General features: G+C 40.2%; 1 long non-coding RNA gene across 1 annotated transcript; it reads right to left on the bottom strand.

Moving 5' to 3' along the window:
* Positions 1–1,327: 1,327 nt before the first annotated feature.
* LOC110340154 lies at positions 1,328–6,366 on the bottom strand. Its single transcript, XR_002381927.2, has 3 exons — positions 6,250–6,366; positions 2,246–2,329; positions 1,328–1,709 (listed from the first exon to the last, which is right to left on the bottom strand). It is a non-coding gene; the product is annotated as an uncharacterized LOC110340154 (long non-coding RNA).
* Between the last annotated feature and the right edge of the window lie 12,037 nt (positions 6,367–18,403).

Below are 18,403 nucleotides of genomic sequence, written 5' to 3'. Positions count from 1 at the left end.
TCTGATTTCTTTCTCAGCCCATTTATCGTCTGTATATAATACTGATTTTTTAGTTAATCTTGTATCCTGCCACTTTGCTGAAGGTGTTTATCAGCTATAGGAATTCCTTGGTAGAGTTTTTCAGGTCACTTATGTAAGCTATCATATCATGTGAAAATAGTGAAAGTTTGACTTCTTCCTTTCCAATTTGTGTTCCCTTGATCTCCTTTTGTTGTCTTATTGCTCTAGCTAAAACTTCAAGTACAGTATTAAAGAGATGTGGAGAGAGTGGACAGCCCTGTCTTGTTCCTGATTTTAGAAGAATCACATTGAGTTTCTCCCCATTTTGTTTGATGTTGGCTGTTGGTTTTCTGAATATTGCTTTTATCATGTTTAAGTATGTTCCTGTTATTCCTAATGTCTCCAAGACTTTTATCATGAAGGGGTGTTGGATTTTGTCAGAGGGTTTTTAGCATCTAGTGAGAATGATCATGTGGTTTTTCTTTTTCAGTTTGTTTATATGATGGATTACATTGATGGATTTTTGTATGTTGAACCATCCCTGCATCCCTGGAATGAAGCCTACTTGATCATGGTGGATGATTTTTCTGATGTGTTCCTGGATTCAATTTACCAGAATTTTGTTGAGTATTTTTGCTGAGAGATACTGGTCTGTAGTTCTTTCTTAGTTGTGTCTTTGTGGGGTTTGGGTACTAAGGTAATTGTACCCTCATAAAAATAGTTTGGCGATGTTCCTTATGCTTCTATTGTGTGGAACATTTTGAGGAGTACTAGTATTAGCTCTTCTTTGAATTACTGGTAGAATTCTGCACATAACCATCTGGCCCTGGGCTTTTTTGGTTGGGAGACTTTTGATGAGTGCTTCTACTCATTAGGGGCCATAGATCTGTTTAGATTGCTTATCTACTCCTGATGTAATTTTGGTAAGTGATATCTATCCAAATCATTGTCCATTTCCTTTAAATTTTTTTTAATTTTGTGGAGTACAGGTTTTCAAAGCATGACCTGATGATTCTCTGGATTTCCTCAGTGTCCGTTGTTATGTCCCCCTCTTCATTTCTGATTTTGTTAATTAACATGCTCTCTCTCTCTCTCTCTCTCTCTCTCTCTCTCTCTCTCTCTCTCTCTCTCTCTCTCTCTCTCTCTCTCTCTGCCTTTTGGCTAGTTTGGACAAAGGTTTGTCTATCTTGTTGATTTTCTCAAATAACCAACTTTTGGTTTCATTGATTCTTTGTAATGTTTTCCTGGTTTCTACTTTATTGATTTTAGCCCTCAGTTTTATTATTTCCTGGCATGTACTCCTCTGGAGTGAGCTTGCTTCTTTTTGTTCTGGAACTTTCAGTTGTGCTGCTAATTCTCTTGTGTGACTATATATTGTTGATTTCCCATTCTTTCTTCCAGTGGGTGCAGGTGGAGTCTCTTCTCCTCCTGGTGGGTACGTATCCAAAGGTCTCTTCAGGTGGGTGCCAGCAGGTTCAATACTCTGGTGAGTCTCACAGTGGGTGCAGGCAGGTCTGGGGCACCCCCTTTCCCAGTGGGTGGGAGAGGGACAAGCACAGCGATGTCAGCAGACTCATGGTTGCTTGGTCCACTGGGGACTAGTAGACCTGCCTGAGTGGGGACAGGAGTAGCACAGCAAGATATCAGCAGACTGGTGGTGGCTTGGTCGGCCAGCGGCAACTTGCCTTGAGTCCTCAGGCCAGGAGATCCTAGAGTGAGCAAGCAGAAGTCAAGCCTCTAAACTGATTCTTAATTGAATAATTATTCATATAAATTATTTGACCTCTGTTTCACTAAAAGTAAAAGTTTATTAACTATTTGTAGTTTATATTTAAGTGTTCTGAGGAAAAGAGGGCTGGTTACCACTAACAGATATGTGCAACACACAACAAGGAAGAAAAGTGACTGCTAAACCTTAAATGTCAACTGAGCAGCCACAGTCTACTATAGTGACCCCAATACTTCAGTGTCACTAATGCTTCAGTGTTTCAGGCAACACCTATTAGAATGGGATCAAACTGGCACAGCCAAGTACCTACAGCCCCCAGTACTTGCTGTAATTTAAGGAACATTTCACTAGATGGCGGTATAAGTTGAATAGCACTAAGACATCACACAGGGGTACTCCTGACTATTGTTAAAAATAGATCTCTATGAATGAAAAGCACGAGCGAGAACATCAGAGAACAGTTTCTCAATGCTCAACGTTTTAACAACATCCAAACACATTTGTTATGCTTCTTACCTTCCAGTATCACAAACTGTGCTTACAACACTGAGATTCATATTTCCAGTCCTCTCTCCACCTCAAAATTCTTGATCAGGGTGTCTAAAATAGAATAGAACATCCACTTTTTGAGGAGTATATAAGGTAATTCTAAGATGATCTGCCAAAGCGTCATACACATCCAGCTTCTGAGCCCCCATGCAGTCCTTTATGCATCCACATGCTGCATCTTCTTCGTCTTTTCCTTCCTTCTTTGCACATTATTATTATTGTATCTAAATAGCAGTGTGCCAAAGAAATTAACTAGGAAACTGTAGCTGATTTTGGTTACTGTTTATCCAACAACTTGAAAAATAAATGGTCAAGCAGGAAGCCCTAAGCCAAAGTGACCTTACTGTTTGTAAGGGAGTTAACTGAATAATCTACCCCTAAAGCAGCAATTGCCTTTTATCGTCTACCCAGCTTTATTATTCTTAAAACAGACCTCTAAAAATGTAGTCTAGACATGTGGCTCTATAATAGGAAAAGGTGCGTGCTGCTAAGCCTGACAACCTGTGTTCAATCTCCAGGACCCAAATATAGGAAGAGAAGAGAATCGAGTCTTCAAATTGTCCTCTGGCCTCCACATATGCATGCTGCTGTTTGCAAGTGTTGCCCACATACAAACACAATATAAGTAAATAAATAAATTTATAAAATGAATAGCTTTTAGGGAACCTACATACTTCTTGGATTCTTCTTCCTGTCTGGTGGCCAGCCATATAGAATCATCTCCGCCTACACTCTCCCATATGTAATTTGACATTCCATCCCACATCCACCATTTCACTGTTCACTACCTCTCACACCTCAGCTTCCCTATAAAGATCAAACACCTATATTTTCCCACATGAAGATGGCCTTGATCGCTTTATAGGATTTAGTAGCTGTGACCTATAACATTACCCTATGCATGTCTAATGCTAAAGGAATACATGGGATGGCAGCTTAAAGAAAGGACCTTTGATTAATTGGTACATGGCATTGTAATTGATAATCCCAAGTGTCTATGTGTCCAATGAAAGTTGCCTCAACTAACTGAAAAATTAATTTGTTTTTATTAACTTAGGGTAATAAGCCTCCAATGTTCTAATAATTTTCATCTGTCAGAGTTTCTATATGTAGTAGGTATTAAGTTTTTATTGGCTATAGTTTACATAATTATTCATATGACTTAGTATTTCCTTTAATCTGTTGGTATGAAAATCTGTCAGATTTCTATATTGAAGCATTTTTTTGTTTCTAAAGTAAACACTGCTCCATGTGAGCAATTACTCTTCATCACTCCACTAGATTAGGCTTACTGGTGCTTTTTTCTTAAATAGACTTTCATTTGTGTTCATGCATGAAGCAAGTACTATATTTTCTTCATAAGATTGAGCTTTAAGAGTATGTTGCTCCCCTAACGTTAGGTGACTCTCATTGTCCTTTAATTCTGCATTGGCTTCATACAGGAATAGACCTTTAAAAGTTACCTAATCTATATCAGTAAAAAACATCTGGGCATGATGCCTGTTATTGACAAATATTCATTCATGCTACAACGATTGGTCCATCATGATTTTTATGCTGGGTTGCAAGGGAGAGATCCATCTAGTGCTCTCCTGGAAAACAATTCAATTCTTCTAATTTCTTAAAATTATTGTCTTAGTGTCATGCATAACACACCCTTCGGAATCTTCTTCTGGATAATTGGGATTGTGTCTATGATTCTTTTAAAATTTAATCATACAAGAGATACAGAAATGGAAAACATTTGAGTTGTCAATAACCATAAAACTAAAATAATCCGTTGTGTCATATATAGGATTTTGGATAAAAAATATATTGCTTTTCTTTTTCTTTTCTTTTTTATGTTTATGTTTTTCTTATTGCTGCCTTTTAAATATTTTTCAATATTTTACACAATATATTTTAATCATATTATTTACCAACCCTAAGTTCCACCAGGTCCTACCCACCTACCTACCCATTCAACTTCATGTTCTTTCTCTCAAAAGAAAGGAAGGAAGGGAGGGAGGGAAGAAGGGAAGGAGGAAAGAAGGAAGGAAGGAAGGAAGGAAGGAAGGAAGGAAGGAAGGAAGGAACTCCAGACTCCAGAATAAACATGGAATCCATTTTATATTGGCCTACTACTCCTGAACATGATGTTATCCTGGAACATCACCCCACTGAAGAAAACTGACTTTCCCTTTCTTGTAAGTATCAATGGCAAATAGCTTCTTTGTAAGTCTGGGACTTTGTGTCCACTTCCTCCTCTCCATCTAGGATTTTGTCTGGCTTGAGCCTGGTTTGATGTGTGTGGTCACAGTCTCTGTAAGTCCTTACATACATCAGCCCTGTTGTGTCTGGAAGCCACTGCTTCCTTGGATTCATTGCCACCTCTGTCTCCTTACAATCTTCCTGCCTCCTCTACTGCATAGATCCCTGAGTCTGTTTCTATTATCATTTTTTTTCATTGCCCACTGACAGTTTTCCAAGCCCATACCTCCTCCTTACATTTCCACCTCACACCTGGAAGCCAGTGTCAAAGCCCCGTGCCCCCTCTGTTGATGAAAGAGGGAAGTTCAAAGAAAATCCTATCCCATAGTAGAATAGTTACCTTCCAGCCACAATAAAAACACAACCCAGGTAACTTTCTCTATCCTCCAATCATTTCTGGTTCTGCTTGGAAGCCTGCCCTTACCTCCCAGGACCTCATTATGTGAGCAATAAGTTTCTTCATCCTCTCTTAGTACAGTCATGCTGTACGCAGTCTTGACATCCAAACTATTTGGACAGTGGTGGTCCATTCCTCCTCAGTAGTCCCCTCAGTCAGCTCTGGGCACAGGATATCTGACTAGTGAGAACAACCACATGGGATCTGTTTGCTCTTGCCTTGGCTCTCTAGCCAACTGGTGCTGCTTCACCTAGCCTTTATGGGGTCCAGATATAATGAAACTAAGTCTGACATTTCTGTAGCTTACATGCTGGCAAGTGGGGACCAAAGACAAGATTGGGATCTTCTGATTTATCTGTGTATACTAGTTTGAATTTTGTGACTGTTTTCAGCCTAAGGCATAACATGCCATTGCGTTCCATGGAACCTCTCACCCTGGAGCCTGTGGTTGTGTGTCCCAACCAGGCTCTGTTCTACAGAGGGACCTGGGGAAAATGCTGATTTAACATATGAAACATGTGGGTCTGTTAAGTCATTACTGTGTGAAGTGATGGTCACCACGCAGCACACTGAGTTCACACTCCTTAAAGTGACTAGCTCACTAGGACTCCACAAAATGTTGCCACCCTTGCTGCCTGTGCCTCTCTTGTCTAAAAAGATCCTGATGTTGATGGTTTCAGGGGAAACACTCCTAGCATCCCCTGAAGCCATCAAAAGTTTAATTCTAACCCAATTTAATGTCGAGTTCTTAACTTAAAACAGCAACCATTTCGTGGGCCCTTGTCCTGAAGATATTAATGTAAGCTTTTCTGAAGAGTCTCAATCTCTCTCCTATCCAATTTTATCTAGTGGGAAAAACAGAAGGAGGGATGAAGGAGAGAGACTTTACAACAAAAAGATTAAAGGATCCAGGCAGCCTTTTATATCTTATAATATGTGTTCTAAATCAACTTTAATATCAGCTAAAACGTACCAAGTGGCACATCTTGTTGAGATTAGTCAATAGACTCACAACCAAAACTACCTGGGATCCTGCTCTGAGCTTAGGTGAACCACTGAAAATAAAATAGGAGAAATGGGTGTGCCTCACGTAACCTTAATTACACATAGTTAAAGTCCTTGTTTCTGCAAAGCAACCCTGGTGGTTATTGAATAATACATTGAAATTACATGAAGTCTTTGACACTAGTAATCAAGTTAACAAGAAAACCTCAAGGACTTCTCTTAATCTGGCTTAAAATACTTATTGTGACTCGGTATGAACCAAAGCAGAGCTTCCAAACCCATCATTTAAAAACTGTCCAGAGAAAAGAGGATAACTCACTGTTTACACTTTTGACAGTCCCAGGGCTCTTCTTCAAGCTACAAAGAATGACCAGAGGTTCAGGGTGAAGGACCACAGCCTTGTTGCCAGGGCCAACCGGTATCCAGTACTAATGGATTTATATACTCTGCAGTCAGAGGTTTGGAGAAAGAATCCTGTTAAGTGCCTATTTCACCAGCCTTATAGCCACACTTGACTCTCATTTCTAAATGGACACAATACACCTGTTTTAGGATATCTGAGGCAACACAGCCTTGGCAGGAAAAAGCCAGTTGCATGCAACTTTCTCTAGATGAATACAGTTATTACATTACTTTCATGGGTTCGTCTTCTGAGGATATTATTGAATACACTCATTCAAGTACTCACAAAAGGAGATAGACTATTATCCCACACATATTACAGCCCTGCTGCCTCCGTTCAATTATTGAAACTTATTCAATAGACTGAAGCCTGCCCAATCCTTCAACAAGTCAAGAAATAGGTATTGGATCAACACACAGAATGTTAGAGTAGGTTCAACATCTTTCAGACATTTGTTAATTTCTGCAGGCAACACTACTTTCATTTTAAACTATTCCTAAGTCCAATATCAGTCCATTATGAATAGAGTGCACCCTAAAATCCAAATCCATCTAAATTCCAATAAAACAGGCAATCCCATCATAACCCCCAGAGTCCCTCACTGTGCATACTTTCACCAGAAACTTCCTCTCAAGCTTAATGAAGTCTTCTTCTTCAGTCCACCCTAGAGTACTGTAATTGTTCCCAGACTTCTAAGGCATGGATCTATCCTTCTCAGCCGCAATATGCTTGCTTCATTCCCGGAAATCTATGGAAATTCCTGAAAATGCAGCCTCTTGTACATCCTGAATTTTTAACTTCATTTCTAACTACTCATTATGCCTTGTGTCATAGAAGCAGGACTGCACAAGCTCAGCCTTGCTGTGAAGGCTCTCTTGAAGATGGAGTCAAATCTGTGCTGGCTGCCATATCTCAAGAAAAATCAGGCTTCCTGTCCTCATTCCCTTGCTAAATCCCACAGCACTAAAAGTCAGCTCTTGCTTGGAGCGCTCAACTACCTATGAATCATCTCAGGATACCAATTAAGTTAGCAGCAAACATTTTACAGATGATGTCACCACCACCATTACACATGAGCTTCCTCAAGACTCCCTTTCTTAAAGGGATTGGTCACCATTGATAGATAGCAGCATCAATATAACCACTGTCTAAACTACAGACATTCATCTTAGTCCCGTCTGTACATTCTTGTAAGTTCTTGCATCCTTAGGAAAGGTCGCTCGATTGATGATGATTTATATCCAATATTGATCCCCCTTGGGTAAAGAACTCAAGAGTCATTGCCTTGAATCATTTTCCAAAACACAATTCAAAATCACACACCTATACACACTACAGTACAAGGCCTCCCCAAGGTATTCTTATCCCCTTTAAAATTCCAGACACTGCTCTCGGCTCCACTTGGCTGGAAACCACCCAAGCAAGCCCCAGTCAGGGTATGCCACTACAAAGAACAAATATGTGATGAAAAGGAGGGAAAACTAGAAAAAAAGAGCCATTTTGGTGTCGGTGGGCCATGCTGCTTCCCCAGACTGTGATGAAGCTTGAGATCCACGTGGACATATGTAATCTGTTCTGCTGCCCAAAGCTTCGGTGATGTCCTCCAGCTTTGCTGCCTTGGGGAGCCATGCTAATGTGAGTGGCATGTGTAACCAACCACCTGCGACCATGTTGAGGCTTGTGATCAGTGCAGCCACTGTGAGGACCATAAGTGGGTCAGAGATCCTGATATTGCCAAGAGCCTTGTTGATGTCTGTAGCTCATGTTACTGCTGAAGCCCATGCAGATGCCAGAAATCTGGGCTGATGCCTGAAGCCATGTTAAGGAACATGGGCTGGACACGGGAGAGCTGGTCCCTGCCCCCTCATGGGAGAGCTGGCCCCACTCCTCACCAGCCCACAGCACTGAGGTGCAGGTGGTAGTGTGGGATTGAAAGACTTAGTCCCAAAATTTGTCACTCGCCTTCTAAACCATTCCTCTCAGGTCACAGTGATAAAAAGCCATCTAGCACAACTGAGATGAGTGAAACAACTGGGGTGAATAGTGTCCTGTCTCTCCTCTGAGATGTTTGTATGCTCCAGTATACTGTATAGGAATGGATCAGTCCATTGCTTCTCCAAAACTCACCCCATCATCAAGTGGGTCCTTGAGTACAAACTGAACTTCCTCTGCAAACTTCTCCCCTTCATTTTTCAAGCAAACAGGTTTTTCCCATCCTAAAATCTTATTTTGACTCCCTGATTTACACAAGTTCCTATACATTTTTTTCTACAGCCTAGGAATTGTTATCTGAGTAGAAATATGCAACCCCACATGTTACCTGTTGCATCCTGGCCAAAGGAAGGAACAGTGTTACATCGATGTACAGGTGCCACCAACCTTTAGCTTCATTAAATATCCCACAGGATCTTCTTTTCAAGCCTTTAAACATCAAATGACTGATGAGAACTGGAGATCTGGTCTTCCCCAATGATGAACCCCTTAACTGGTTATCCAGTACCCAGTGACTGGGCATAAGAACATATGTATCTATCGGCAACACAAAATGAATTCAGTGGGTTGTTTTTATATGTTAATTCATGTTACTATAGACACATGTATGCAAAAACAATAAATGAAAGAGGCCATGAATTTGAGAGGGAGCTGAGAGGAACTGGGAAGGAGGTATAGGAGGTAGAACCTAAATATAAATAGATAAGGTGATAAAAAAGCAAATAAATCTGGCGGTTCTGCCTGCTAACTTAGACATTAAACTTGATAATACTGGTCCATATGACATACATAAACCATAAACAATGGGATTTTCTTCTGTCACTATGAAAGTTTTTGCTTTCTGTGAACAAATGATTTTCCCACTGCAGCAGAATAAGGACGGGAGCTGTAATGTTTCAAAATTACTGGGAAAACTTCATACATCTGGCTTAGAAATGCTTTTTTATCTATTTTATTTTTACATATGTGTGCATGGGTTTTTGTGTGAGTGTCTTTCTGTGCGTCATGTGCATGCCAGAAGAGGGTGTCAGATCCCCCTGAGATGGGAGTTATAGAGGGTTGAAGGCTGCCATGTAACTGCTGGGAATTGAACATGGGTCCTCTGGAAGAGCACCCAGTGGTCTTAATCACTCCAGCCTTAGAAAATCTTTTTTTATTTCAGGTGGGAAAACAAATTTAACTTTAAGGCAACAGCCTTCTCTCTTTATTGTTTTCTGACTTTCACTTCCTTGAATACTAAGAAGACAAGGTAAGATTTCACTGAGAAAAAGTAAATTGCAAAATAGTACCTAATTATATTTTATGATGTCTGTATGCATGGCATGCACACAGACAAATGATGAAAGTTTATAACTCAGAACAAGAGATACAGCTTGTCTATACATGACAAAATGTAAGGAGACTTCTATTTCATTCCACTTGACTCATCTATATTTTCTAAGTATTCAGGTCGTACATTGTACAAGGAAGACAGCATTAATAAGACACTGCCCTTATAGGCATAGTGGAAGCCACCGAAAGATGATAAGTGATATGTTGACATCTCCTTATCTCCTACAGGATTTTATCTTAGTTCCAGGTAGCGTTTACACATTTGCCTCATCTCCTGTTACTAAGGTTTTCCTTTATTGCTAAGTGTCAAAAGGCTGTGAATGCTAGGATTTGGTTTTAATTGTTGATTCATTTCTAGCACCATATAATATATTACAATATGAGAGAAGATTCACAAAGGAAGGCTGAACAAGAGGGACAAATGTGTGCTTATAAAAGAGCAATTGTGACTGATTTTTTAAGGAAAAAAAAAAACCTCTGTCACTATGAGCATCTACGTTATCCAAACATGTTGCATAGGCATCAGACTCTCTGGAAAGAAGATGAGTGATGCCAATCTGAACCAAGGGCTTCAGAGCTGCCAGAGGAAGGCAGGGGAACTGGCAATGAAGGCCTTCCTGCCAGGGTCTCGGCAAGGCTCCCAGATTAACTGCCTGCTAAGCTGCTGTTACTCCTATTTGTGAACAGGTGAGCCATAGAGATTGGCCTTGTCTTGCCTCAGGTGTTTCCAGAACCATCATGACTGACAAAGCAATGAGCCCAGGACACAGCTTCTGTGCAAACACGGTGAACCTCCACACTCACACTGCCTTATTGCCAGCAAGCTGTCAACTCAAGGAAAAGCTTGCACAGTGAGAACCTCATGACCAAACAGCAATTCCCAGAAGATCCCTACTACCATGCCTTGTTTCTCTTCTGTTCCATTGTTTCCTGGCCTTCTTCCCTACTTTAGGCATCCTTGCTAAAATAAGACTTCAGTTCTAAGGACAGCATTTGGCCCTTTCTGGCAGGGGCTCTTGGCCTGGGCAAGCACACTTGATGATCGTACAGTGCCTGGGCCCTGCTCTCATGACCATCTGCTAGAGTGGCTCTCTGCCCACTCATACACTCACTGGATTGTTTCACTCGGACACAGGTGCCAGGCGATCATAGGTGTAAATGAGCAGCCTACATAATAAAGCAAAATTTCCTCTTCCCTTTAGGAAGATCCTTCCCCCCTGACAGCCTTAACATGGAGCTCTTCATGACTTCTGAGATTTGATTAAAGTCATACCCATGACTGAACCAAGAACAGAATTGGAAGAAGCAAAGCCTGATAAATGGGTGGTTACAGAAGAAAGCAACCAATGACTGCAATAGCTATGGTACAGGAAGATGTGTGGATGAGCAACACTTAGAGGGACCAAGTTGTCTTCACTCCAGATGTATTTAGCTTGATCCCGTGATGGTTGCTTTTTGTCAACTTGACACAAACCTAGACATATCTGGGAAGAGGGAATCCCCATTGGCGGATTGCCTCCTTCAGACTGTCCTATGGGCATGTCTACAGAGGTATTTTCTTGGCTAATAATTGATGTGTGAGGGTACAGCTCTCTATGGGTGGTACAAAAGAACAAGCTGAGCAAACCATAGGAAGAAAGTCAGAAGCAGTGTTCCTCTGTGTTTCTGCTCATTCCTGTCTGTAGTTCCTGTCCTGCTTCCCTTCATGACAGACGGTAAGCTCGAAAATGAAGTAAACTCTTTCCTCCCCTAGATTGCCTTTGGGCATAGTCACAGGACAAATCCTTAGAAATGAAGGAAGGGAATAGTCACTGTGGGTGCAACTGTTGCTTGGATTACATAGAGAGGGCAAAAGTAACACAGGAATTAGCATTAAAATTGTGTGTGTGTACAGCTCCCAGTTGGCAAAATCTTTGTCCAAAGCACAATGTTTTTAAGAGTTAAGTATGGATAAAAATTAAGAACATGCCATTGTCACTATGGCTATGTTACTTACACATAGTCCAAAATACAGTGGCTTAAAACAAAATCATCTCTCTCTGAGTTAGAATAGCCAGGTATAACTCAGGTCCTTGGGAGGGTTGCAGTCAGAGAGCCTATGGCTGGATATCTCAAAGCCTTCATTTTCACATATGGGCTGAAAGATTTGAGAGCTGAGGTCCCAGAAACCCTCAGGCATCACCATGGCCATCCGCTTGGCAATGGCTAATATTTGACAGCAGACAGATAGCCATCTAACACAGTTATAGAATATCTTTCTCCATCAACATTTGTGGTTTTTGTCTTGAAAAAAATCATTCATTTTGTTCTTGTGAAGAAATGTTTAAAACAAAATCATTACTAATATTCTGGAAGGGTTTCAAAATGTTGCCCTAGTTTGCTTTCTGTCGCTTTACCTGGCTTGAACGCCAGGCCACAATCCATCATTGAAGGAAGCCACAGCAGGAACTTGAGGCAGGAGTTTGAAGAAAAACCTTGAAGGAATACTGCTGGTTTACTCCCTCTGACTAGCTCAGCTGCCTTCTCTAGACAGCCCAAGCCTACCTGCCTAGGGACAGCACAACCTACCCTCAGTCTGGACCCTCTTCCATCAATTGGAATTAAGGAAATGCCTCACAAGCATGGCCACAGGCCAGTCTTGATAAGACAGTTCCTCAATTGATGTTTCTCCTTCTTGGTTTATGTCAAAGTCTACAGCTAAAGTTAGCTACAATACTAACCTTCAGAAACTGAACCTGCTATCTCTATTGCCTATGAGCATAGCAAAGTGCATGTTGGCTTCCAGGCTCCCATAGTATCGTAAGTACCTGTGACTCTGCTCAGCAATTCTCACCTTGCCCCCTACCGTAAACTACTTCAGCTCATGAGGCCCCCTCCCACCAGCTTTTCATTCCCTTACAACCCTTCAGTTTTTAGCTATGTGCTCTTTTGGTTCCCTCTCTCTCTTGCCCCTCTCCCTTGATCTCCTCTCTTCCTTCCTCACTCCATCCCACTCATCATGAAAATGCTGACAACTAGATCTATACCCTTTGAGCAGGAAACCAGAAGGTTCATTGTAGGTATCTGGTTGTTGGCCTTACACTGAGGCCACACCCATTTGGGTGTGGCTTCAGGCAGAGGAAAAGAGAGGAGCTTGAGGTGTGGCTTTCCTTGGCATGCTCTTTCTGGGTTAACAGATCAGGTAGGAACAGCAGGGAAACGCTCCAGGTTCTTTTTTATTTTTCTGTGTAACTGTCCCCCAGTAAACACCCATTTATCATTTATCTTGAGTCTAGTGATATAATAACATCCTCGCCTCATGATGAATGACAGGATCTAAGGATGCCCAAAGTCTGATTAGCTCCTGAAAAGCCAGCTGAATGAAATCACCAGGAAGTTAATCCCAGGAGAACAGGATCTGAAATATGAAAAAACTGCTCATCCGATATTAAGGAAAGCCAGAAAGACAACAGAAACAGCATTGAAGAAATTATTTCTAGGCCAGACATTGGTGGCACATGCAGAGGCAGGCAGATCTCTGTGAGTTCAAGGCCAGCCTGGTCTACAGAGCGACAGAGAAACCCTGTCTCGAAAAACCAAAAAAAAAAAAGAAGAAATTATTTCTAAAAACTAAATTAAATGCTTGATATTCTCAGAAGAGGACATACTAGTATACCCACAAAGCAAAAATTCTGAGACAAAAACATTCTTGAAATTAAATATTATGATAGAAATTAAAATTTTAAAAAAGAGACTGGGGATAAGATAGACTGTCAGAAAGTGTGATAAAACAATTAAGAGATGTTGAATAGTTTTTAAATGACTGAATTAGCCTAGGCTTTTCAATATCCAAATAATAAAGGTTTCAAAGAGAAAACAGAGAAGACATAATTCAAATGAAGTTGGTAGAGTTGAGGCTGAGGAAATGGCTCAGTCTAAATAACCTGTCTTATAAGCATGAGGACCTAAGTGTGGATCTCAGCATCATGCCTGTAATCCTAGAACTGGGGTACCAGAGCAGGCCTGGGGGTACAGAGATTGGAGGGGCCCTGAGGCTTGCTAGCCAGGTATCCTAGTCAAATCTCTGAGCTCTAACATCAGTGAGAGATCCCATCTCAAAAATCTGATAGAAAATAATAGAAGACAATGCCCAACAACTTTTGACCTTGACACACACCTGAATGCATACCCACACATACATGAACACATACAAACACAGAGAGAGTGATTTCCAAAACTGAAGATCTTCTAGACTGAAAGGACTCACTCAGTCCTCAACACAAGTTTTTATTTTTAACTCTCAGCTAGGTCAGTCAGAAATTTCTGAACATAAGAACAAAATAAAAAGAACATATGTTGTGTGATATTTTGATCACATATTCTGACAGTAATGTTTGCTTTGAATCAGAGAGCTAGTAATCTACTAGCTGACCAAAATTAACCATAGAAGTTTTGGAGGACTGAGTTCAGATAGAGAGACAGGAAGTAGTATGGCACAGCTTAGAGAGGACTTCAGTCCTTTTGGATGGAGGAACGGAAGAGATAGGAGGTCACTGGTCTCTTCTCCACTGCTTCTCTGATCATTCAGCTTTTTATCCAGATATCTAACTCCCAAATTTTTATTGATAAAGAAGAATTAGATAAATGCAACAAACATACATAAGGAAGAAGGAGGATGAAGAGGAGGAGGAGGAGAAGAAGAAGAAGAAGAAGAAGAAGAAGAAGAAGAAGAAGAAGAAGAAGAAGAAGAAGAAGAAGAAGAAGAAGAAGAAGAAGAAGAAGAAGAAGAAGAAGAAGAAGAAGAAGAAGATTAGATGGCCATTGGATTTCAATGATAACACTAGGCGCCATGGAATTATAAAGAAACCCCAATCACTTCCCCAGGAAGCCACTGAAAGACATATTCCTCCAAAGTGAGTGTATAGGTCAATAAACAGGAGAAGAATATACTACCCCAAAAATATGCAACTGAAGAGGAATAAACGGTAACAGGACAGTGGTGGAGACGCAGCTGCACATTGGACCTGAGGAACTGGTAGAATGAAGTGGCACAGAAGGTCTGATGAAACATCAACAAGGAGAAAATATATCATGTGTCTGGAAATATTGAAATAACTGTAACTTTATGGTGGAGGAATTAGGGGTAAATTAGTGATAGGTATATATAATGACCTGAATGAAAGGAGAAGCAGTGATTAACTCCAAGAAAAACAAAGAACACCAAAAAAAAAAAAAAGGAATAGCATCATGGAACATGTCATTGCTCATTTATAAATAGTATTTGTGCGTGGTTACAATAACAAACAGAGAATGTCAACCTAACCACAGTTTGATGGTGCTGAGCACAGGCAGGGGTGGTAAGCAGCTGAGGGGTGGCCACTTGCTTAAGCCTGAAGTACCAAGCAGTTATAATTAGAATATGACATTTGTAAGCATAGAGGTAGATACCAAAAGAAAAACAGCTGTAGAGAACAGATGTTAAAGGGGGCAGACTGGAAACAAGATGCTTCATTAAAATTCAGAATTTTTTGAGTCGTTTGCAAAGCAAATCTTTAAAATACATTAATTTGCAGTTAACAGAAAAAGAAAGCAAATACTAAATTCCTTAATTTTAATAAGCCATTACTATGTGTTTTCACATATTTCACATGAATGAATATTGTTTTTTATCTTTTACTTAAAGAATTTTGAGAATGTCTGCTACACATTCGTCTAATTATTCAAATCGTGATGCCAAATAAGTGATAATCAAACACTAATGAGAATTTTTATTTGCTTAAGGTAGACTTTCAATTAAGACTTACTGAGTAAAATAATGTAATACATTTGTGGTGTTACATGATGGTTTACATCAAACATTTGAAAGAAGATGACCGTCATCATATTTCCTTAGATCACAAATTTAATCAGTTCATAGTCCATATGCTCAAAACAGAGCTACAAAATAATTCAAGAAAGTAAATCATAAGCCTCAGTCATAGAAATATAATAAAATTATCTCTTTGTAGTTGTTATAAGACTGACAGATATTATTACTTGAAAATGAGTAAGATTATGTTTCATAACACATTTATTTTTACTTCAATTAAAACTTACATGTTTCCTGAAAAGGCAGCAAAAGAGGTTTGTCATCCTCCTTAGTTTCAGGCAGAGGATTCCCTGGGGGAATGTGTGAGAGGGACAGGCATATTGACCCAGACCTGTGTCGATTGCTTTCTATGTAGGAAGAAAGGAGTTTGCCCACAGGGTCAGGTGTAAGGTAGTAACTTCGTGGACAGCTCAGAGATTGTTATATCCCTTAAAAGTTTCTATACATAGGATCACCACTAACATTTGTGGGGCCCCAGGGTAAGAGAACAAATAGAGATCCACATTCTATATGTTTGTATATTTGAAACATCTCAATCAGGCTAGTGCTTTGGTAAACAAATATGCTCTGCTCTGCATCATTTGCTGAACCTGATGTCAGAACTTGATTAAGAACCCTGTCATCCAGAAGATTTCTGTACTAGTATAGAGAGCTAGCATATGATGAAAACACCTGACCCACACTGCCTTTTCCTTCGTCCTCACACACAGACTGCCCTCCCGTGTGTGCGCGGTTTTCTCTATGCAGCAAGTGTAGGCTCTGATCTCTACCACTCCAGACAGGAGCCTGGCCATCCTTATGGGCCAAACAATAACAGAGTGCATCCAGAGAAGAATAACCCCCAAGTAAAGGCCAACGTGTGCCCTAGGAACTTCCCTAGGCTTTCAAGACAGAACTTTCTGACAACCATACTCTTGGGTAGGCATCTATCTCATTGACTTCCAAAGGCTCCTCAGAATAGAAACAGAGCAGGCCTTTCCAAAGCAGGGGTCCCCGGCATGGAGCCCTCACACTACACACTGGGGATGATGCTACTAAGAAGTGTGCAAGTCCAGCCTTGAGGAGCATTCCCCTGAATTAAAACATCATCCTCAGAAAGACATTGTTCTGGGAAAGAAAAGAATTGACCATTCGGCCTATGCTCTTTCATTGGTAAGTTACAACTATGAGAGCATATTCCTTAGGATCAGGTGACCTGATTGCCTGGTTGTTGCCCAGAAACTTAGAAATAGGTTGATGAAAGCAATATGAAGAATAAAGAGCCATCTAGTAAGCACTGCACTAGCAAAGGTCTCTCTGAGCTGCAGGAAGAGCAAAGCCAGCCCTGCCTCACTGCTCTCCTGACCTCCCTGGAAGATGTGAACTCATCAAGAGGACAACACAGCGAGGAGGTGGAAGAAGCTTCAGTGCCTGTGTCAAGATCTTTACCTTTCCATATCCTACACAGAATGTCGATCTTTCCAGTAAATAAAACATGTGGTCAACTATAGCAGTGGATATCTTACAAACTTGCAGGAGTTTCATGGCATCAGTTCTATTTTTACTTCCAAGACTATCGAGACCCGCCTGATTGATACGCACAAGAAGATCACTCACTCAATGAAGTGTTGGCTGCACAAGCAAGAGGATTTGAATTCTGCCCCCCAGAATACACATAAGAAGTTAAGTGGGACAGCATTTTCTTATAATCAGGGGATAGAAACAAGCAAATCCCTAGGGCTCACTAGCTAGCTACCCCCACCTAATTGGTGATTCCCAGGTACTAGTGAGAGATTCTGTCTCAAAAACAAATCAGACTGCTGCTGAGGAAAAGAGTCTGAGGTGGACATCTGGCCTCCACATGATGCTCACTTACATGCACGTGAACTCACACGCATGTGAACTCACATACAGTGAATGTCACTGCAAAAAATAGTAATCAAAATAATTCTCTTGATAAAGCAGAGTGGTTTGAAAGCCTGTGTGCACACATTAAATGAACAAGTTGGGTGATTACTACTATTGCTGAAGTCACAATAATCTATATGTCATTTAGCTGAATACCAATTGGTGCCTTGAGATTTGAGCACTGCATGATTTCTAGAAGCTTTCATCTTCAGCTTGTATTACTTTACAAAGACAAGTCACCAAAACCAAGAACTATGAAGGACACTGTCATTAAGTATAAGCTGACAGGAAAAACAACTGTGAAAATAGTTCAATCAAAATTATTTTTATCCAGTCAAATAATTGCAACCATCTATTTATATTTACAAGTCTTAAATAGCACATCCAAAATGTTTTTGATTTTAAGAGAATAAAATATACTTTCTATAAACCTATGTATTTTTTAAAATAAAAATGTGCCCTTTGGGTTGAGAATCTTGATAAAACTAGCCTAAAGCAGTTTTTTTCATCTTTCAGAAATAAAAAGTAAAATGGAAAGATAAATTATTTTAAGTCAAAATATAAAATTATTATATTTATGAATGTGGTTTTATGAGGCTAGAGAGATGGCTTAGTGGTTAAGAGTTCTCATCGCTCTTCTAGAGGACCCCGGTTCGATTCCCAGCACCCACATGATGGCTCACAACCATCTATAACTCCAGTTCCAGGGGATCCAATGCTCTCTTTTGGTCTCCACAGGCACCAGGCACACACATGGTACACGTACAGGCAGACAAAACACCAATACACATAAAATAATAAGATGAAATAAAAATAAATAAATGTGGCTTGACCTATGTTGATGCCTTACAATAAAGGTAGAGCTTTATATTCAAGCAAATATATGCTAAGTTTCTCAAACCAAAAATACCATCTGTCATTTATTTAACTAAGGCTTTATCTTGTCACATAATAGTTTAAGTAAATGTATTACATATGAGAACTAGATTCTGTTTAAATCCTTTAAGCTTC

The sequence above is a fragment of the Mesocricetus auratus genome, unplaced genomic scaffold, assembly GCF_017639785.1.
Source record: "Mesocricetus auratus isolate SY011 unplaced genomic scaffold, BCM_Maur_2.0 Super-Scaffold_6730, whole genome shotgun sequence".
NCBI lineage: Eukaryota > Metazoa > Chordata > Mammalia > Rodentia > Cricetidae > Mesocricetus > Mesocricetus auratus.
This window is presented reverse-complemented; position numbering and strand designations above follow the sequence as displayed.